The sequence below is a fragment of the Manis javanica genome, chromosome 4 (genome assembly GCF_040802235.1).
Source record: "Manis javanica isolate MJ-LG chromosome 4, MJ_LKY, whole genome shotgun sequence".
Lineage (NCBI taxonomy): Eukaryota > Metazoa > Chordata > Mammalia > Pholidota > Manidae > Manis > Manis javanica.
Window position 1 is genome coordinate 111,644,352 of NC_133159.1, and position 23,598 is coordinate 111,667,949.

A 23,598-nucleotide genomic window follows, 5' to 3' on the forward strand; every position below is an offset into this window, starting at 1 on the left:
ATAACAAAAGCCGTGATTGGAAGAGAGAAATGGTTACGAGGAAATATGGACAGATGGCTCTTAATATCAAGAATAAATTCATGGACTCAGTTTTTTAAATTATATTCAGCCCAGCTAAAACACATAGATCCTTTCTGAATGTGATTAATGATGTACTCTATGCAAGACATTCAAAGATGGTATAAGATACAGTCCTGCTCCTCAAGAAATTTTTTTTAAGTTTTGTGATCTATCACTGAGTTGCAATTCCTTATCTAATCAGATTGATTATCTGGACATCACCAGCACTCTTTCTATAGCTTCTTCTTGATAAGATGAAAAACCCCACTCCATTTGGCTAACGCTCTTACTTACCAAGGAACTCCAGGTAGCTCATCTAGGTGATAATTTTCAGTGCAGGTCCTCCTTTTTCCAAGGACAGTTTTGATACAGTAATCTTTTCATTTCTGGACAAGCTCTCCTTTCTCATCTTCCAACGCAAAATATTAGTTCTCTAGCTATTCCAGGTATCTTTTCCTTTGAGAGCCTGCAACCCTGAAAATTCTGTTCTAGGCCCTCTTTACCTCTAGCCTGGAATATAATAGAAAGCAGACACATATATTTTGAATTAGTGACTCCAGTCAATCATCAAGTTCTATAGATTTTTCACTTTCAAATCCAGAACATATGCACATTAAAGAAAGGCACAGAAAATCAATTTTAAGATGCAAGAAAGTATTGATTTTATGTTCATTTGCTTGGGAATAGCCAATTTATGAGAACATTACAATTTATAATAAATTGCTATTATAGCTGCAAATTTACATTTATTGGAATTTAGTCAACCAATGTTTATGACTGCAGCAAGACTGTAAGCTTCATGAGGACAGAGTGTCCACTTTTATTTCCCCAGAAATAATAATCTGACTCAATATATGCTCAATAAGTATTTGTAAAACCTGTGGAACGAAATGGGGGCAGAACAGCTCTGTATCTGATTTTACACACTGCTTGAAATGGGGAAAGTTGGGTGACACAACAGGGAGGTAACAAATAGCAAAGCCCTGTTAGGTTTAGGTTCGTAGCAGTGGTACCAGACAAGGGATGATCACGTTGGAAAGGGGAAGTAAAGCTAAGCTCAGGGCTGCCCACTGGATAAATATCTTGTGCAGAAGCAGGAGGCAGAGGAGGGCACAGGAAAGCTGGGACACCCACCGAAGGAATTTCTGTACTCATGGAAATTGAGTGGAGGGTGATGTAAATAATCACTGAAACCTACGTGATTGAGAATGACATGTCACAGCATGTCAGGCCAGAATAAGGGATTCAAGAATGCCTAATTGTGGGGAAAAGGGATAAGTAATAATATAGTCTTGTTCTGGAAGGAAAGTTCTCCCTAAGATGGACAGATTGGGGCTGACCTCTATGTGTGCTGAGACCACACAGAGCTTTAGAAAAAATTGGAATCAAAACTGTTCTGAAATAAAGCCTCTTCTTTCTGATCTTTCCACATTCCTGGGCTACTAGAGGCAGCTTCTGAGCATGCCAGATTATTTTTTCTCTGGCACTTTCCCTTGTTAATTCTCTTTTATTACGGCCATGTCCTTGATAAAAATCTTTATGGCATCCATGTCCTAATCTTTCCAAATCAAATCCCTCAAATCTACCCCCACCCACCTTTCAGTCTAATCTTCCATTACTCCTCTACCAGCCTTTTCCACCACTAAACTAATTCAATATGCCTTTAATTTCCCTCTTTGCTTTCTTCTTGAATTCTTTTATTCATTTAAAAGGTTCACAAAAATATTTGAGAAGTGTTTAGCAGTTCTGTGGGACCACAAACACAATAGGGAGCCAGGCCTTGAGTGCCTACTCTGTTCCAGGATGCTACACACCAAGGGCCTTGGTAGATTTACTCATCACAGCAGCACTATGAAGATGATTATGCTGTTATCCTCAGTTCCAAGTGAGGAATCAGAGAAATGGTGAGCTTGATTTTCCAAGATCACCACAGAGTTAGGAAAGAGTATGTACATGATGCATATATTCATTCAATGAACACATGATTAGTGTTTACCAAGTTCCTCCTGTGTCAGCTTATGTCCCGCTGTGCCCCAGGGCTGGACCAATCCTGAATTTCCGTCAAACCAGTCTACCACCTGTTTTATCCATCTTTATTCCTGATGCTGCATTCTCTTGCCTGAAAAGTCCTTCTCTCTCCTTGTCATTCTCTCAGCCTTCCTTCAAGATCTCACTGGAACTGCCCTTCTCCACGCAGCCTTCCTCCTGTGCTTCGGAGGATGGCTACTTCTCCAGGCTCTGCTGCCTCCTGCAAATAATTTCTCCGAAATCCAATTAAATTCTGCCAGATACTACTTTTTAATTATTTTGGTGTGTATGTCAACAGATCATAAACCACTTAATGTTTGGAATCATACCACATATTCCTTTATGTCATCCATAGAATTTAGCAGTGCCCAAGTCCTAAATATTTCTACTAAGTTCTAGATCTCACCTCTATTAAATTGACTTTAATGAAGATTTTCTATAGATTCCCTACTGTTTAAAAGGTGTCTTCTTTCTTTGTCTACATTTCTTATTATTTAGAGACATATTTAGAGATACTAGGGTGTTTTTTTTTAATTTTTAAATACTAATTTTCAAATCTGGGTCATGAAAGATGCAAAAAAGCTACTCAGAAGGGATGTTCGAAATGATGGAGAACTGTGAAACTTGAGTATTCTTCTTCTTTTCATGATACATGAAATTGTTTTGAGTGAAAGGAGACTAAGAGGAAGGTATTATTTTAGTTTTTGTGCCTAAATTAATTTAATGGCATGCTCAAAAAAATGACAATTCAAATGCCTTTGAAGTAGAAGATATATTTTATTATTCTTATTATTGAACTCAAGGATACAGCCATCCCTCTGAAATGGGTCCAACTCTCATTAAATTGATTTCAAAATGTCTTTGTTTCTTTTAATTATACATGTCCATCTACTTTATAAGTCCTTTTATTTGACCTAAAACATTCCTGTTTTCCTCTGACATGTTTCTTCTCTCTTGTAAGCTCCGTGGAGAAATTTAGCAACACTCTGTCACAGACTGTCACCTGTCCACCTGCTCAAAACCCCTACTGAACTCAAGAAGCTCCTGTTTCTCTGGCTTGTGTCAGACCCTGGCACCTAGATTTCCTTTTCCAGGCTGCTGACAGCAAGGTTTGCTGACTGCTTTGCCTCTGGCTTTTCTCTCTAGACACCAGGTCATCTGGGGTTCAGTAGCTGGCAAGATTTCTCATTTCTCTTTCTCACGACTAAGGTCATGTCCTGTAAAACTGATGGCCGAGGCGAGGAGCAGATGGAGAGTTTCTCTTTGGCTGATGTGGATTTATGATGAACAGCTGCAGTGAACAGCTGTGGTTCAGAAAGGGCCCTGGGCTCACCGTGACTGTGGCTGTGCGTGTCCATCCCGTCTGCTCCTTAGCATGTGTGTAACCATGGGCAAGTCAGCACACATCTCAGGCTTCGGTTTAACCTCCATGAGATAAACATGATGATATCTGTGTAGCAGGATGGATGCAATAACTACACAAAGTAATGAATGCAAAAAAAAAAAAAAAGGCAAGAAAAAAGGAAATGGAAATGGGCGCAGGAAAAATATAACAACTTCTAAATGTGAGGATTTTCCCATTTCCTCCTTTTATTTTACCACTGAACTAGAAATAGGTCAGCATGTTTCCTTACAGCTGAAGTCACCTGGGATGAACTAACATTCCGAAGTTAAACTGCTCAGAGTAGCCTAGACATTCAGAGGCACTCAGAAAGTATTGTGGGCTCTTAGAAACAGAAAATAAAATGAGCTGAAACAATAACTTATGCCAGAAAAATCATTTTATGCCTCAGCCAGACAGGTTTTTTCATCTTTTCTGTCTGTCTGTCCATCATTTCTGTTATACCCTGAGGAAGGCAGGAGGAGAGGCACATGATGAGGCTCTGACAGCAAGATAAAACTATAATAACTCAGTGTCACTAGTAAATGGATCGCAGCTTCATCTTATATATCTGTAAGCCAGCTTATAGCTGGTATAGCACTTTGTTATTTGTTGTTTCTGTACTTACAAGTCATTTGATGTAATTACGTGTCCAAAAGAATGTACCCTCGTTGATCCCCAGCAACACAGGTTCTGAGCCTCTATAGAGTTTGGGCTGGAAACCAAAGGTCTAATCTGCTGCCCCCATGGATGCCATTCTTCCTGTTATTGTCGGGGGGCCCAGAGGACTTTCATGTGCAAAGTGAGCATGTCAACAAACTGACCACTGCTGAGGGGCACTGACTTCTCGCAGCTCATCTAGACAAATCATGGCTAAAGCAGGAACTTGGATGAAGCCTCCCTTAAGTAGCGGTCACAGGTGTGAGGGCAACCTTCTTCCACCCAGTCTAATTTTCAAGGCACAGGGGGCAGCTTCCCAGTGTTACATTCATGTAAGAGGATTCCTTGGCCCAGGGCTCTTTAGATTAGATCTATTTAGCTGCTGCTGCTTCCCAGTCATGAAGCAGAGTAGATGTTACTCAGAGTGCTGCTTTTGGGGAAAAAAGAGGTATAAAATTATGGAAGCAATTTATCTCTTTGAAAAGATTCCAGCTTCCTGATACCCTTGAGGTCAAACTCACAGCAGAATAAGAGGAGAATAATTGTACGAACTGGCTCCACATAATTCCAGAAGTGAATTCTTTCCTTTGTCAGCAAGTACTAGATGCCTAGTATATGCAGGGTAAAGGGTAATCCACTGGATATAAATCCACAGATTAAACAGTGGATATAAACAAGGTCAGCAAACCAAATGAAGCCCCTACCTCCAAGAGCTTGCATATATGGTTAAAGAGGAAAAAAATACTCCATGACTTACTGAGTTACAGGACTCTCAAACACTAACAGATAAAACCCAGTATTCTATAACTTAGCAAGCCCCTATTGTAATTCCCAAACAGCTATATGTTTTAATCCCAAACAGATACAAGCCTATCTTTAAGGCCTTGCTTTAGTCACCTGCCTGGTAAGGCAGCCCACATCTCACTTTATCCGTTTTGCAGATGAGAAAACTAAGGTTCAGAGAGGTTAGGTTATTTTGTCAATAGACTTTATCTGTACACCACTGCATCTCTAAATCTCAGAACAGGGTATGTGTGCCAAAAAAAAAAAAAGTCAAATGCATGATTTTAGCCAAGATCAAGATGATAATAAACAGCACATTGTGGGGTTGAACTCATATCTCCTGATTCAGATATGCATTCCAAAGTTCTAGGGTAGCTTCCGGCTTGAATAAATTAGTGTGGAGAATCTAAGACTTAGAATCAGAAGAAATCTCAGAGCTCGTCAAGTCTGCAGATACACATTAGAAAGGACAATAAAACATCTGGTACAGGATTATCTTGCATATGCACAAAGATTCATGCACATTTTCAGGTGAAAAATTTATCATAACTGATATCTTTGGAATAATTCTGTATATTGAAGAATAGATAAATAAGACTTTCTGATTCTTGCTGTGATTTCTGTGAGTTGGGGATTTGTTGCATATTTGAAAGTATGTTTTCAAAGAGGAACCATCTTTTTTTTACGAAAATGTCAAAACCAAGAGAAATGCTTTACTATATCATCTTAATTCTAGTCACATTTATGTACTGAAAGTATTTGCCTGAAAGTGTTCAACTTCTGTAAAATGCCTGCAGTTTATTAATTAGTCCTACCTGAGCAGATTTTTAGGTTGATTTAGGCAATCATATATTACTTAATATCTTATGTCCTAGGTTCTGAACTAGACCCTGGGAGGCTACATCAAGGGAGATTAGATATGAAGGGCCCCTACCCGTAAGATGGCGAACTTTCTGCTTCTCTTCTGGGTCTTCGGTTCCCGCCGGCGCCACCTGAAGCCCAATCATCCTTCACCCCCCTTCCAATCCCAGTACCTAGCCAATAGCCACCAGCCCCGTAGAAGTGACACCTCAATCAGCTCATGCCCCTTCCTATATAACCCAGCACCTTTCCTTAATAAAGTGGAATTCTCCGGTGAATTGCTGCTGTGTGTCGCTCCTTCCTTTCATTGGTGCCAAAACCCGGGAGACGGGACACCCCAACTGAGCCCCCTCTTCCCCCTGACACCAGCAGCAGCTTGCCCTCGTCCTCTTTTTCCGGCGCTGGCTCATCACACTCAGCACTCCTCTCGGGCCTTTGGGTAAGTTTTCCCCTGGAGTGGGCCACTCTCCCCTGAGCTATCGCAGCGCCATTGACTGTGATTGTCTGGCAAGGCCCTGACACTCGGGGACAAGGAGGGAACTCTCCCCGCCTCAGGCCTTCACGGCTACGGCGGACCCTCAGGCCCATCCTCCAACAGCCATAAACGAGGTGACTCCTTTGTAGATGAGAACGTTCCCTTTCCTTCTCTCTTCCTCCTTCCGTTCCTTCCACCGAAAATTCCTAGTACTAGGTTCCTCATGACTCTGGCACTATGCCTTCTTAGAGAAGTCTGGTGACAACCCACACTTCCTAAGAAATTTCGACTCATATACGAGTTTCTGCAGACCACCAAGGATCATCGGGGACACCCTTTGTCTCCTTGCGGCCTGCTCCCAGTCCAAGGATCTCTGTACGTCTTCCCCTGTTTGTCTCCGTCTCTGTCCTTTAGCCATGGGAGCCTCCTCATCCCTCCCTGAAAGTTCACCTCTTGAATGTCTGCTCAAGTATCTAGCCACCCTCTTCCTGACGCCTAATATAAAACCAAAACTTCTCCGTAAATACTGCTCCCAAGATTGGCTGACATACCCCCTACACAATAACAACCAATGGCCCGCAGGGGGAACTCTTGATCCTAACATCACTTGCAATCTTTTTAATTACTGCCAGTGCCTGAAAAAATGGAAGGAGATTTCCTATATCGAGGCTTTTCACCTCCTAGCCCCAAATCCCGGCCTCTGCACCACCTGTTCCCTGCCCCAAGTTCTCCTAGCCTGCAAGCCGTCTCCCTCCACTCCACACACTCCTGGTCCCTCTTCAATTACCTTTGACCCAGCCTATGAACCTCCGCCATACAGGCTTCCCCCTTCGGCCCCTCCCCCTCCTACAACCTCTCCACCCTCTTCTGCCATCGCTGCCACCTCCACCTCCTCCCCCACAGAAGCTTCCCATCCACTCCCTTCCCCCTCCTCTCCTACAAGAGCCCCTCCTCCTTCCTCCACAACCATCTCCTCCCCCACCTCACCCCCTCCGCCTTTGTCCCCCTCACCTTCCACCCCTCCCATGGATTGAGCCTGAGCCTTACAGCCCCCCTTTAACTAGGTCCCAGGGGCCTCCTCCATCTTTGCCCTCATCACCTGTTTCTCCGCCACAGACTGAGCCGGAACCCTTCAGTCCCCCTCAGACTCAATTCTGGGGGCCTCCCCAAATTATTGCCCCCTCTGAGAGGGGGTGGGCCCGAAGGCATCATGCGAATTCACGTACCTTTCTCCTTAGGGGATTTAGCCCAACTTGAAAAACGCCTTGGTTCCTTTTCCACTGATCCCATGACATATATCAGGGAGTTTCAATGGACCCTCCAGTCTCACAGCCTCACACATCATGACATTTTCATGCTCCTGCCCAATACCCTCCTTCCCGAAGAGCGTAGACGAGTTTGGGACTTTGCCCAATCACACGCTACCAAAACCCACAGGACTGACCCCACCTATCCCACTGGCCCCACTGCTGTCCCCAAACAAGAACCACACTGGGATTATAACACCGCCGTGGGTCTCTGCTCTCGGGATATTTTTGCCTCCTGCTTAATAGCAGGTCTGAAAAAGGCAGCTCGTAAAATAGTCAATTTCCAAAAGCTCCAGGACATAATTCAAAAAAAGGAAGAAACTCCCTCCGAATTCCTAGATAGACTCACCCAAGCCCTATTACAGTATACCAGCCTAGACCCAGAAACGCCGGATGGAAGACATGTCCTTATGACATACTTCCTAGGTCAAAGCTACCCTGACATTAAAGCTAAACTCAAAAAGTTAGAACAGGGCCCCGCTACCCCACAGACTGAGATCCTAACAGTGGCCTTTAAAGTCTTCCATAACCGGGAGGAGGAGAAAGAATGCCATAAACAAAAGGCTGATCAGGCCAATTTCCAAATGTTGGCCCAGCTAATAAAACCACAACCTGGGCGCCCCTCCACAAACAAGCCCCCCCCCCAGGAGCTTGTTTCAAGTGCGGAAAAGAAGGACATTGGTCAAGGGCATGCCCCTGCCCCAGATCTCCTACCACCCCATGCCCCAGATGCCACAAAAAGGGCCACTGGGGGTCTGATTGCCCAACCACCCGAAGGGGAAACTGGACGAACAACCCCCATCCCAAGCCCGCCATAGTGGGACTGGCAGAAGAAGATTGACAGGGCCCAGGGGCTTCTCGCCCTACCATTTCCATCACCAAACAGGAGCCCAGGGTTACTTTAATAGTAGACGGTCGCCCCATCTCCTTCTTCCTAGACACAGGAGTCACCTTCTCAGTTTTGCGAGAATACCAGGGCCCTACCACACCAGCCATTACTCCTATAGTCAGGGTAGGAGGAAAACAGATCTTCCCATTGAAAACCCCTCCCCTTTTATGCACAATCCAGGACAATCCCATACCTTTCTCCCACTCCTTCCTAGTTATGCCCCAGCGTCCCATCCCTTTACTAGGACGGGACATCCTTTCTCTCCTCCATATTTCCATAACTATATCCACTCCCACAGTGCCCAGTACTCCCTTTCTAATGGACCTCATAGCCGATAGACCCCCTCTACAGAATGAAGGCTCCAGTTCTGCCCTCATACACTCTGTAAATCCCAAAGTTTGGGACATTACAAGCCCCTCCGTGGCTGTATGTCCTCCTGCCTCTATCAAATTATGTGACCCCTCTCAGTATATCTGTCAGCCCCAATACCTCCTAACCACTTCAGCCCTCATAGGCCTTCAACCCATCATTCAAGATCTTTTAAACAAAAATTACCTCAGACCCACTCACTCCCGGTTTAATACCCCCATATTAGCTGTTAAAAAAACCAATGGATCTTTCCGCCTTGTCCAAGACCTTTGCCTCATCAACATGGCCGTCATCCCTATCCATCCCTTAGTCCCAAATCCATACACCCTTTTATCATAGATTCCTGCCTCAGCCTCCCACTTCTAAGTCCTAGATTGCAAGGACGCATTTTTTTTCTATCCCTCTGGACCCCTCCTCCCAAGATTTTTCACCTGCACCTGGACAGACCCATACACAAGACATTCTGAACAACTCACTTGGACAGTTTTGCCACAAGGTTTCCTAGATAGTCCCCATATTTTTGGACAGGTCCTAGCTCAGGACCTCAAACAGTTTCATCATGATCCCTCCGAGCCCACCTTATTACAATACATGGACGATCTTCTACTCTTCAGTCCCTCATGGGAACAGTCTCAACTTGACACTGCCTCCCTACTTAACCTTCTAGCTTCCAGAGGTTACTGGGTATCCCCCATCAAGGCTCAGATCTCTTCCCCTTCTGTCACTTACCTCGGATTCCTTCTATCTCAACAAAGAAAGTCCATTACCTTGGACAGAAAACGACTCCTCTCGGACCTGCCCTTTCCCAAAACCAAGACAGAAATCCTTTCCTTTCTGGGCCTGGCTGGGTATTTTAGAGCGTGGATCCCTAACTTCTCCCTGTTGGCAAGACCCCTATACGACCTCAGCAAGGGCCCCCCTGAAGAGCCATTATCCTCCTCACCCCGACACTCCTTCATTAAGCTCTGTCAAGCCCTTGTGGAAGCCCCAGCTCTCCATCTTCCTGATTTGTCAAAGCCCTTCTCATTATACATTCATGAGAGGTCCAGTCAAGCTCTAGGAGTCCTAGACATATTATGACCCATCCTTTGCCCCAGTAGCTTATCTTTCCAAGCAATTAGACCCCACAGCTCGAGGATGGGCCCCCTGCCTGCGGGCATTAGCCGCTGGACAGCTCTTGCATAAGGAAGCTCATAAACTGACATTCGGGGCGCCCCTTACCATTCTGTCCCCACACCACCTAAAAGACCTCTTAACCTACAAAAGTTTACAGACTCTCCCTCCCTCCAGACTCCTGACCTTACTGTCCTGTTTCCTCCAAAATCCAGACATTTCTTACCTTCCCTGCCAGCCCCTGAATCCGGCCTCTCTTCTTCCTCTACCCTACTCTCCTCATCCTCCCTCGCATGATTGCCTAGAAGCCCTTCACAACTTCCTTCTGTGCAACTCCACGATCTCCGAAGGAGCCCTCTCACACTCCGACCTCATATGGTTTACTGATGGGTCCTCCTTTAAACATGAGGGCACCCACTACGCAGGATACACAGTAGTCTCCCTCGAAGACGTCATCAATGTACACCAATCAACAGGCTGAACTCATTGCAGCCACCAGAGCTTGCACTCTGGCCCGGGACACGTCTCTCACACTGTACACTGACTCCAAATGCGTATTCCACATTCTCTTGTCTCATGTGGCAGTATGGAAAGAACGAGGCCTCCTCACCACAAAAGGAAATTCCATCACTAATTCAGCCTTAATTACCAAACTTATAGAGGCTTCACAACTCCCACACCAACTGGGCATAGGCCACTGCAAATCACATCAAAAATATGACTCCCCCATTACAAGGGCTAACAACAAAGCTGACAGAGTAGCCTGGTCGGTTGCCCTATCAGAAGACGCATGAGACAATGATCCATCTGCCCTTGCGGTTTTAGCCTTATCACAAGACACCCTCTGTTCCCAGGACAAAGAGTCCCTCTTCTGCTTCTTACACAATCTGTTCCATCCTAGCCCCCAATCCTTGATCCATTTTTTACAATCCTTTTTTTCCTCTCTCTCCTGAAGACAAAACCCTACTTAACCAAATCACCCGCAGGTGCACCATCTGCCAACACACTAACCCTAATACCCCCTCAAGGCCTGACCCTTCCCGGCTCATCAAGCAAGGGGTAATATCCCTGTTGCAGATTGGCAAATAGACTTCACTAACATGCCCCCTGTATGGCATACCAGATACCTACTCATGTTAGTAGATACATTTTCAGGATGGGTTGAAGCTTTCCCCACCACTAACAAACGAGCATCCGTGGTTGCTTCTATCCTCCTTACCCAGATCTTTCCTAGGTTTGGGATGCCCACTTCTCTCCAATCAGATAATGGCCCTGAGTTCACTGCCCAAATTATCCAGAACCTCTCCAAGTCGCTCTCGCTCCCCTGGCATTTACATTGTCCTTATCGACCACAGGCTTCAGGAAAAGTAGAAAGAGCCAATAGGACTCTAAAGGACATCCTGACCAAACTATCTCTATAACTACACCTTGACTTGGTTCGCTTACTTCCCTTAGTTCTACTCCGCATTCGGGCCCTCCCAAAGAAACCTTCCTTCTTGTAGCCCTTTGAGATCATGTACGGACGCCCAATTCTACCACCAGGGCTCCCTTCCCACAAAGGAGCAATTCCTCCCAATATGGCCCTTCCGTTACTCTCTCTCCTCCGCACTGAACTGTGGAAATATCAGGATTGGCTCCTACCTGATCCATCCGCCTCCCAAAATCCTCCTGTCTTACAGCCCGGCCAATTAGTGTTTTATAAGCCACCAGAGGATGGGCCCTCTCTCACCCCAAAATGGGAAGGTCCACACCCAGTTATTCTCTGCACCCCCTCGGCCGCCAAGCTCTCACTGCCTGATAACTCTGTCACCCCTTGGATTCATATCTCCAGGTTGAAACCAAACACCCAGGACCCACCTTCTCTGGACACCCAAGACCCATCAGTCACAACCCAGAGTCCTTCGGATACAGACCGAGATGCTGTCTACTCTACCATGCTTCATCCCTCTGATCCCTTGAAACTCCACATCTCCCATTCACCCCCTTTGCCGTCCATACCCAAATCATGATTTTTTCCTCCTTTACTGCTCTCTCGCTTTTTTCCCTTATTCCTATTGCCTTCCCCGCCACCCCAGCCTGCTTCGTATGGCGATTCAAAGTCAGGCAGACTTACACACAGCATCAAACAAAAATTACTGCCCTCATTGCCACATCAGACTGCCCTCTGAAAGGCTGCTCTGAGTCTTTATACCTCCACTTTCCTCCCTCCACTGAAGTGTTCACTAGCAGCTACCTTTATTCTCCCTACCTCTGCTTCCTCTATGACCAAAAACAAGCCTATTGCAGGTGATGGCCAGACACCTACGGGGGATGTCCCTGCTGGTCTTGTGCCATTCACTACATGAGTAACTCCTGGTACCCACAGTATTACTCCTCCAACCATTTCATAAAATATCCCAACAGCTCATTCTCCTTATCAATCCCAGATCCCTGGGACTCTTGATGGGCTGCCAGAGTCACAGCCTCAGTTTACTACGGGGGGTCCTCGACCCCCCATGGTACCCTGCATATCTCTCGAGAGTATGCTCCCTCTCATTCCCAGATCTCTCAAGTTGCATCAGATATCGGACATTCCGAAAAAGTCATTATCCAAACTCTTGACGGCGCCTCTTCATCTTCTTATCCCCGCCCCTCTTCCAATTCCTCCTACTCTTGGTTACAGCTCATTCAAGACACCACCATCTTTCTCAACCACACCCTTAACACCACCAATTGTTTCTTGTGTGCATCACTACAGCACCCACTGCTAGCCGCCGTGCCCCTTAACATTTCCAATTACTCCTTTCACTCACAAGGACAACCCTTCCGCCCCCTGGCAGACATACCCCTATGGGAACCAGAATATGCAAACAATATCACCATCCACCAGTGTGTAGGCCCAACCCCTCACCCCTCCAGGGCACTTCATTGTCTCTCTATCTACACCCCTACCTCCAGCTCTAAGATTTTTACACAACCGGGACACTTCTTTTGGTGTAATGGCAGTCTTTTCAACTCACTGCCTCCCAACTCCAGCACACCCTGCATTCTCATCAACCTAATCCCACAGCTTACACTTTACAGCATGGCAGAATTCCTTGAGCTCCAACCTCCCTTACCCTCATGCACAAGAAGGGCTGCTTTCCTTCCCATTATGGTCGGTGTTTCCCTAGCCTCCTCAGCCATTGGGGCAGGATTTTCAGGGGGAGCCTTGGGTCACTCTCTATGGGCAGTTTGAGATCTCAACGCCAAACTTGAGGGAGCCCTGACATCCACTGCCGATTCCCTGGCCTCTCTGCAAAGACAGGTCACTTTGCTAGCTAAGGTTACCCTTCAAAACCGGTGGGCCTTACAGCCGAAAAGGGCGGCACTTCCGTCTTCCTTTGAGAAGAGTGCTGCTATTACATCAATGAATCTGGCATTGTAGAAACTGACATTACCAAACTCACCAACCTTGCCTCCAGCCTCCACTCTGCTTCCAATTCTAACCCATTCTCTTCAATACTAACAAACCCCTTCCTTACCTGGCTGTGGCCCATTGCAGGCCCTATAATAATCATTCTTCTCGCATGTCTCTTCTTACCCTGTATAATAAAGTTCATCAAATCCCAAGTCAGAAAAATCTCTAATCAAACTTTCAATCAGCTTTTACTCAGGAACTATCAGCTTCTGGCCACAGAAGATCCCACACCCTCACGTGACCTCCTCACCACATGCTGAGATGGACCCCTCTCTCCGCTGGAAACTGTTCCTGGAAACAATGGCCGCAGACGCCTGGCTTCTGGCACCCGTATCCTCTTGGCACCATTGGAATCAACAAGTCCTCGAACTATGGTTACAGGGAACCTTCATTGATTTCCAACCTGAAGAAGTCCACATCTACTCGTCCTTACTGTGGGGAGTCCTATCAACCCTTTCCTCCCAACCCTCAAGCCCTCCCTCCCTTCTCCGCCCCCATTCAGCAGGAAGCAGTCAGAGAGAAAGCAACATCCACAACCCCATAGAGGAGAAAGTGGGGAATGAAGGGCCCCTACCCGTAAGATGGCGAACTTCCAGCTTCTCTTCCGGGTCCTCAGTTCCCGCCGGCGCCACCTGAAGCCCAATCACCTCTCGCCCCCTCTCAATCCCAGTACCTAGCCAATAGCTACCAGCCCCGTAGAAGTGACACCTCAATCAGTTCATGCCCCTTCCTATATAACCCAGCACCTTTCCCTAATAAAGTGGAATTGCTGCTGTGTGTCACTCCTTCCTTTCAAGATGAACTTATTCTCAGGAGACTGAAGGGGATGATGAAGAGTAACGGTAACTATAACTCAAAACAGGAAAAAAAAGGAGTATCATACAAGTGATGCCAGTGACACGCTTAAGCTTTCTAAGTAAATACCACATGAGGAGAGGGAATGGTAGAAATGTTTATAAATTAGGTTTTTAAGTTGGACTTTGCAGAATGAGTAGGACTGTGACTCACTGAGATGGGAAAGAATTCATTCATGCATTCATGCAGTAAGCATTTATTGAGCACTAGTAAGTAGTAGGAACTACGGCTATGGTGATAAACACGACACACAGCTCCCTGTCCTAATAGAGTGAATGGACAAAAAATAATGAATGTGTAATTATGTAAATTAGGAGAGTGAAATAAATGGTGTATTGGGAAAATGTGGAGGGAGGAGGACCAAATCTATTTCAGAGTGTCAGGCAAGGCCTGCTTGACTACCTAACAATTAAGCTAAAACCCAAAGATTAAGTAGAAGTCAGCCAGGTGAGGCGAAGCACGCAGTTGTCCAGACAGAAGAAACAGTGCATGCAAAGACCGGAAGGGAAAGGGAACGTGTGACTCCCAGGAACTGAGTTGGACTCAGACCGTTAGCCTAAGAGCAGAGAGTACCGGGATGTGAGCAGAGACTGACCTTGGATGGACTTGTCCGCTGTTGCCAGAGAGTAATGGACCCTTTGAAGGAATATGAGTGGAGATGTAACGTGATCAGATGTGTATTTGGGAAGGAGCATTCCAACTCTGGGAAGCTAGCAGACCATGGAAGAAGTTCATGGAGCAACCCAGGAGTCTGGGTGACAAATAATGGTGACTCGGACCAAGGTGATAGAAACAGTGGTGGAGAGAGGTGGGCAGGTTCAGGAAATGCAAGTAGCAGTAAAACTAACAGAATGTGATAATCAATAGAATGTGAAGGTGTGAGGGATGGGGAAGTGTTGAGAATAACTCATGTTTTTCAGTTTCCTGACCAAGATGGTGAAGACTGGGAAAGACACAGATTGGGGGGAATCCCTGGTTGGTTTTGTCTTGAATATGTTAACTTTGATGTTTCTGAGAAACATTCTATTGAAGCAGGTTTCCTCTGAGAGGAGAATCAGAACAGGACAGAGGCGTGGGAGACACGGAGACCTCCCTGGAAAGAGTCTGGCTGGGGAACAAGGACCAAAGGGGAGATGTGTGAAGAAGGCCAGTGCCAGGCCAGAGGGCTCGGACAGCCAGGTGGAAGTGGAGTGTGCACTCATTCTAGTTAAAGCATTATTAAAGAGAATTCCAGGCGCACCACCCTTGGTGTGGGAAAAGAGTAAAAATGTCAGTTTCCTGAGGAAATTAGAGTCTCTACTGAAAAGAACCCCAGGAACCTGAAAGGTTAATAAAGCCTCTCCAAAAGCCCCATTTTTTCCACTGTTTGATCAGATCAAACTCAGAGCATACTCAGCAGGGCTAAAATCTTCACTCTAATGCCAAAAATGACTTGTCCCTTCTTGGAGAAACTTGCACTTCAGGTAGATTCTGGCAACATAACTAGCTCCAGAGCAAATGACAGTAATATCTTCCTGCCTTCAATTTGACCTACTTTTCTCTCCTCTGTGGGCCTGGTAATTTCTTGGCCCTCAACTATAAAGAGTAGTTCCTATTTACAACATATGTCCTCAAGTTCTACCTATTTTTAATTGTGGATATCATATGAGGTAGGTGAAGCAGCTATAATTAATCCTTTTAGTAAATATCAGGAAACTAAGGTATAGGGACATTGAGTGATTCACCCAAGGACGCAGCTCAGTCAGGACCTGAGAGCGGGTGTTCTGACGCTAGGGCTAGCCTTCCGCTGATAAGGAATTAGGGTGCTTTTCATATCTTAAACCAGATATGTATTACATAGTACATGTGCTAGTAAAGTCCACTTCCTGTAGGTAAAGCGAACAGCAGCGATGAATGATGGCACTTTTTCCCACTGATTCTTAGGAGCAGCCTCTGATCTTGTCAACATAATAATTCAGACAGCTACTCCCTGTGACTCTGAGCTGGCAGACGATGAAATCTATTTTCAATGCTTACCTTAGGTTCTTGAATTTTTAAGCAGGACCCTGAAAAACCTTAAAGCTGTATATGCATTAAGCCATTACTTTTTGTTTGTGCACTAAGTAGTTTTGAGATCTTGGGATGTCGCTTTGCAAATCAGAGTCTAGCTTCCTCACTTTAAAAAAATGGATGATATCTAAGGTTTCTTCTAGTTCTGACAGTCAGTAATTTTATGAAAGTCCCAGGCATGGTGACAGGATGGGTTACTGTGAAGCAAGAGTGACCTTCCCCTTGTTACTCAGGTTTCATCATGAGTAACATTTGCCTTATTTTCTCCTTTGTTCAGCCTTGTGAAACACTGTTTATGTTTCACAGCTCATCCTGGCCCATATAGTGCTGAAGAAGACTAATGGAGTCTTTAAAATGTAATACAGGAAATTATCTCTAGCATCCCTTTTGGTCTCTTAATTGGTTGGAATTACACGTATTTCATACAGATTAGAAAAGTCAGAGTGGTTTAGTATTTAAAAGGCAGGGAGTTTCTGGGTTCAACTCCTGAATTTATCTTTGATGGGTGACAAGCAACTTTGGTGAAGGTAACATCCCTAAGCCTTGGGGTCCTCAACTTTTAAACAGATATAATATATCTGACTTGTGGTGTATTGCTATCTGAATTAGAAATATGTGTGTAAACAGTTTCTATTAGAGTGTGGCATATTGAAGATAATGCTAAATATGATTATTTAGGAATCTTAAAGGCCAGTTGAAGGCATTACACATCTTCTTATGTATGTACCTACCTTGTAAACTTAAAGTGGTATCTTTTGGTCCCAAATATACCCCTCAGATGACTTGTGAAGATTTAATATTAGCAGAGCCTATCCATTCCCATAGCCTCTTCTATGAAAATAAAGCTTTATGGTATGTAGAGCTGTGACTACAGTCTTTGACATTAACTCAAGGGCTGTGATGCCTGAACAAAACACACACCCTACCACAGCCACAGATACAGGAATGTAACACAACATCTCTCAGGACCAACGACCTGGTCTGATCTGAGCGCAGATGGCTGGCAGGGTAGCACAGTGCCTGTTCATTCCGACTGTGTGTTCCTACTACCAGATAAATGATTATGTTTTAATCCCACATCTTCCTGATCAAAGGAAGCTTTGTCTGAGTCTAAGTTAAAGGAGAAGAGTTTAGATTGGATGCAATATTTCAATATTTATCCACTAAAGAGACACTGTAGGCTTGCAAGCAAATATCATTACTGGGAACACAACCTCTTCAGATCCTATTGAAGAGTGCTGATGCTGTATAAAGCAGAGTGACAAGAAAGATTGGTTTGTGGTGGAGGAGGAAGAACAGCAGAGTAGCTCTGTGAGCTAAGGAGCAGGGAGGGGCTGCTGTGGGGCTGCAGGCCGCCATTCATCCCAGCTCTGCCACATACATCCAAGAGACTTAAAGCACGTCATCGTTCCTGCATGCCTTTGGTCTCTATAGCTATAAAACGTGGACAACTATGAAGAGTCATCCTGAGCCATACAAAAGCAAGGGAATGAACGAGTTGGGAGGGACAATGAACGTGAGGTACTAAAATATGTTAATATATTTTATACAATCAGGACTGGCCCTGACCTGGTGACTGCTGCTGAAGAGGTTTTTACCAAAATATCTCATGTCCCACAAGCACTAGCCTCCCCTGGTACTCTAAATTCCTATGATTTGGGATTTTTCTCTTGGGATTAAGACACTGTGTCTCTAAGAATCCCATTTTTATAACCCAATTAGCCCACAGGAGGAATAAGTATCATTTATCTTTTAATATATTTATGTGTGACACAAAGACCTAATAATGAGAGATATAAAATAGATTGGTTTTGATGAAGATGAGATGGGGGTAAGGAAAAGTCAGCAACGTGAGGCACAGGACATAAGGTAGGCTCAGGTGGCCAAAGCAGGTGACAAGGGAAAAGGCAGAGAAGTTCCAGACGGCTGGATGCAAGAAGTATGGAAAGCTGAGAAAGCTTTCTTCAAAGGGATTATGAGAGGGGGCAGAATATGGCCTCCTTGTAGAGTTGCTAGCACTTTCTGCATGAAGTCAAGGCATCAAACTTGAATATTAGGTCAAAATTGTGCTTTGCCTTCAAGTGGCACCATGCCAGTGCAGGGAGATTGAGATGAGGCTCATTTCCCTATGTCTTGGTTCCCTAATTTGTGAAATGAGGAGATTGGAACAAATGAGCTCTGGGAGCCATTCTAAGGTTAATCTGCCATGTCGGTATCTGTTAAGAATGACAGCTCCACTGCAGGAATCTTACTGCTTCCTCCACACAGAGGTCATGTAGACATAAATGATGAATCATGATATGTTTCTGCTGAGCTCACAGACAACCTTAGCGTCCTTTTCGAGGAGGTGGCCACTAGTAATAATCTATCTGAGATGGCCAGGAGTTAAAATCCATTTGCCATCACTGACAACTGTATTTAAGTTCCCAAACTGCCTCAAAGACTTGCACCAATGATGACAGTGGCTCCAAATTGTGGATCAAATTCTGCCTCCATAACTGACTAAATCATATGGAGAGTAAGTGGGCAAAGCCAGCCGCAGGAAGTGGAGGACAGGGTGATCAGCTGATGCCTGAAGCCATTTGAAGAGGTGTGCTCACTTGTTCCTCACTTTTCCAAAGCTACCACCTTATTCTGAGGCTTAGTGTCACCTCTAAAATGAAAACTACCCTCAAAGTAGTCCAAAGAGGGAGATGACACAGTATGCCTCAGAATTTAAATTCATGACAGGGTGATCTGGTGTAAATAATCTTATGAGAAATAGTTTCCACATCTTTAGAGATAAAAATAGTTCATAGGGTTGTTGCAAAAGGTGAATAAGATAAAGTGAAAGTGCTCTGAAAAAACACAAAGACATACACACAAATCTGATTCTAGCACAAGCCCCTCATCAGTAGCACCTTTGGAGGATTTATTTGACAACCAATTAAGATTCAAAAATGAGCCACAGAGCAGACATTCTGGCACCAAGGAAAGAAAAGAACAGTGACAAGGGAAACACAGGGACACGAAAACCACATTTTATCAAAGAGACTTTCTCCTCCTGTCCTCAATCGATTAGTACTTCTTCAACAAAGTGCCTCTGAAATAACTACCAAAACTCTGATGTGCTCATCTCAAACTCAGCGTTTTTAATTAATTCTGCTGTACTCGCTGTCCATTCATCTTTACCTCAGGATGCTCTTCCAGCTGATAGAAAACATACAAACTCCAGACCACCTGCCACTGGTTGAAAAGCTCAGGGGCCCAGGGTCAGTGAAGCATGTTTGGAATTTTAGGGCATTAATAAACTCCCTGGGGGAATTCTGTGGGGGTCTTAAAAGTTCTGTTCCTTTTGCTGTTCAGCAAAGTGTTGGCTGGGAAGCAATTCCTCAGTCTTTCCTTCCGTGTATCTAAGGCATCTGGCTCAACACACTGCAAGCAGTAGAGAACATGAAATCATGTCCCTCTCAGATCTAGAATTATCCCCGACAACCATACAGGAGTCCGAAAAGAGACTATTAAACAGAATTTTGCCACTGCTTCCTTTGCTGTGTCTTCTATATGCCTGATATGAGAGCAGTGTTCTGGGAAGCTTCCAGGAGAAACAAAAAACATCCTGAAAAGGGGCAAGGAAAATCAGAGAGAAAGACACAGAGGCAGATCTAGGGCATTGTTTGCCTACTTGTATGTCAGCACATTGAACAGAGCTGAAATATAGCAGAGACCTAAGTACAGGATCCTTAAGAATTGTTTATGGATTAGAGATTGAAATAGGGGGAAATATCAGAAGCTAAGGGGTCTTGCATCCAAAATATTCATCTCCTTTGAATGCCAAGGATCTTTGAATGGGAAGGTCTCCAGATCACTTGCCTAAATCTTGTTTTGGTTAAGTATATGATTCTCCTTTTTGTAATTGAGACTAATGAGTCCCAGAGCAGTAAAGTGGCTAATTGATGATAGATAACATAATTTTTCCTACATTTCCTGTCACTATATCACAAAGTGAAGAGACCAACAGATTGCATGGCTTCAGAAAAAGTTGAAAGAGAGAAGTAGGAAATGAAAGAAGGTTCTACCTACCTACTAGTCATAGGGCTACCAATATAGTTTTTTTAAAAAGAGGTAATGTTGAAATGAACATATACTCAATTCTCTTTAGAAAATTGTAGAGGACTTAGTGCATAGTGAGTTATTAGTTCCTACCATGTGTTTTCATTGTTGACAACAAAATTTGTATGGCAAAGTTTTCATGGTAATCCTTAAACAATTCACTGGAGTCTGTGTATTGGCAACAGTCAGGTTTGGTCATTTTCCATCCTGCCAGCAAGTGGGTGGAACTCAGTGAGAGATTCTCAGTAACACATTCAAGTTCATAATCAGAGTTAGTGGCAGGTCTGAAAAAAGAGAAGTGGATTTTTACTAAAATAGAACTTATGAGAATATATATACTAAAAATGTGAACTGAACCAAGAGAACTAAGGGAAAGGGTGGAAAGATAACCTTGAAGAGGAGTTGTAGCTAATTCATCTCTGTAATTTCTCCTGTGCTTAGCACACAGGGCTTAGCCCATAGTAGACTCACAAAAGTTAAAGTTTTTAATTGACCTGAATCTGATCAACTAAGATCATGGGCTGTTTTCTGATGGCTCTGCCATAGCCACGAAGAAATAAAACAGAGGCTCCCAATAAGAAATATTAGCCAGCCTCCACAAGGGAATTCCAGAAAAACCATAAGACTTTCAGAAGCATAGTAATCCAATAAATTTTCTAGAAGAAACAAAAATAAAAATGAGAATAGTGGATAAAGACCCTATGTGATCATAAACAAGGAAGTTAACCTTTTTGGAACTCAGTTTGACTTTAGATTGACAAGGTCATGATCATGTCTCTTCCAGACTGAACACTCTACAATTCCAAATAATTTGTATGTGTATGTGTGAGTGGACAGCTTAAGAAACTGACAGCAGAATATTTCCTGCATCTCTATATTTTGGAGACTTGGAGAACAGCTAGCTCTATTTTAAGAAAATACCACATTGATAACCCTGAACTCTTTTGGGTGTGGAATTCAGAGAATGTTAAATATGTAACTCTTTACAGAGAGAGTTACACTGTAGCCTGGCCATAACTTAGTTATCACTTCTCAGAATGTCTATGAGAAAAGTATTCAGAACACCATTTCAGCACCATGACTTCTTACCATCAATTCAGTTTCCAAACAGTGGCTCCTGGTGGTTCGTATCTGTGTAACAAATAGGAATAGGTCATCATCCTTCACCTCTAGAAAATTAAAATTCAAGTGGGGTATTTGAACTGTGAGTAATGGTAACAAAATATGCTAAATGTCATAATAAAATAAGTTGATTTTATAAAAAGTGCTCAGTGGCACAGAAGATACGCATCTCTCCACCTCTAGGGGCCAGTGTCATCTCACTCACTGAAGTGTCGAGCATGGACACCTAAAACCAAAGAAAAGGAAAGGAAGAAAGAGGATAAGATTGGTTCCACTCTGATAATACAGTTTATAACACCTGTTTGGCCTGAACATAAAAGTGAGAAGCCAAAGGAAGACTGCAATACAATGAAGAAGATCTTAGCATATGGTGCAAAACCTGAGTTGGATTTGAATCTTTGCTCTGTTATATTCTGGATGTGGATTAGGGTGGGTAATTAGTTACAAGCTCTGTTGCCTGTCTGCCTCAAGAAAAGAGAAATATCTGTTTCACTTGGTTGCCTTGGGGTCGAATGAGATAATTATTTGCATTATCTAGCATGATCCTCACTCAATAACTGCTAAGTAGACTAGTTACATCTAAAATATAACTTTTTGGGACATGTTAATGAAAATTAGAACACAGATCCTATTTTTTCCCCCTTATATTGTTGATGGTTTCCATGTAAACCATCTCTTAGTTTTGTGTACTGAATGTACCAGCGTAGTCCTTTGGAAACTGCTTATCTCTTCCAAGAGGGACAGACCCTATGGAAAATAACCAATTCTGAAATTTGTCATGGAGATTAAAGACCTAGGGAATGTAGTCAGTAATACTGTACTACCTTTGTATAATGACATACAGTAATTACACTTACTACAGTAAGCATTTAGTAATGTGTTATAATTGCCAGATCACTATGCTGTACAGCTGAAACCAATATAATATGGTATAGCAACTATATTTCAATAAGAAAATACTAAAAATAAATATTTTACCTTGTTAAAAAAAAACAACCTTATTGCACACAATCATTTAGAACTTTAATTGCAACAGTTAGAGGACTTAAACATTGATTGTCTCATGGCTACATGTGTGTCCAGAGAACCTAAAAGGAAAACTAACTAGGAAAATATATGTTACAGGTGTCTGATCATCATCCTTAATGAATGAACAATGATCGAGAAAGGTCACCTTGGGGATGATATGTCTCAGATGCTATTCTGCGATACATTATGGGGAAGAAATATGAATGGGGACCAATTTTCTGTTTAGAATATGACACCATATTGTATAAAAAAAACTGCAAACACACATAAAAAATGTTTTCAAATCTCCTGACACTCAAATAAAAGTAGTCTTGCATGGAACACAGTCTCTGCAGTGACAACATAGTTCCAGGCGATGGCATCAGGCTGCATGCAGCCCACCAAGCGTGGGACACCCTTGACCCATAAAATGTTAGTTTCCTAAAATAAATCTAAAAGCCTTAATGAGCACCCAAAGGACTGCACTATGAGTGATAGGGCTCAGGTCTTTGCTCTCGCTCTAGGCTTTAAAATCCCAATAGCTAAATTTAATGAAACTTGTAAAATGCAGAGTCTAGGATAAAAGTCAGGCCTCAGAACGGGGAGAATTCTGTATTTAGCTCATTTGAAGTAAAGATTTGAATACTATAGATCTCATGTGCTATCTCTCAGTCTCCTTTCAGAATATGCTTCAACATATCATTTGACTTTGGATATTACATAACTTAGAACACAAACCTTTTTGTGGATAAGGACTAATTGGGCTTTCAATTGAATTTGCTGTTAAATTCATGGCCTAGCTATCAGTGGGGAGCTGGCGATTTTTTATCACAAACACACAGAAAATATTTTGACAAATATGAAAGAGAATCTTTAAATAGACAGACCTCACACTGTTTAATGTTTATGAAGATTTTTTTGCTTTTTTTTTTTACAAGAGAATATCTAACGTTAACTTTAGAAACTGTCTTGGGAGAAGAAACAGGAAAAACCATCTGTGGATAATTAAACAACTTTTGTCCATGAAGCATGATGTTCAACCAGCAAGTTGGCCTGAAGTAGGCCCCTTTCCTCTCTTCCTTATAGTCCTCATTTTTAAATGTGAAG

General features: G+C 43.6%; 1 long non-coding RNA gene across 1 annotated transcript in view; it reads right to left on the reverse strand.

The window, feature by feature from the left end:
* Positions 1-23,598, reverse strand: part of LOC140849000 (uncharacterized) — a 42,559-nt gene that overhangs the window by 14,087 nt on the left and 4,874 nt on the right. Inside the window, exons 2-3 of the long non-coding RNA XR_012130402.1 lie at positions 3,422-3,538; positions 355-570 (exon numbers count right to left, since the gene is read on the reverse strand). This is a non-coding gene — a long non-coding RNA (uncharacterized lncRNA). The remainder of the gene's footprint in view (positions 1-354; positions 571-3,421; positions 3,539-23,598) is intronic.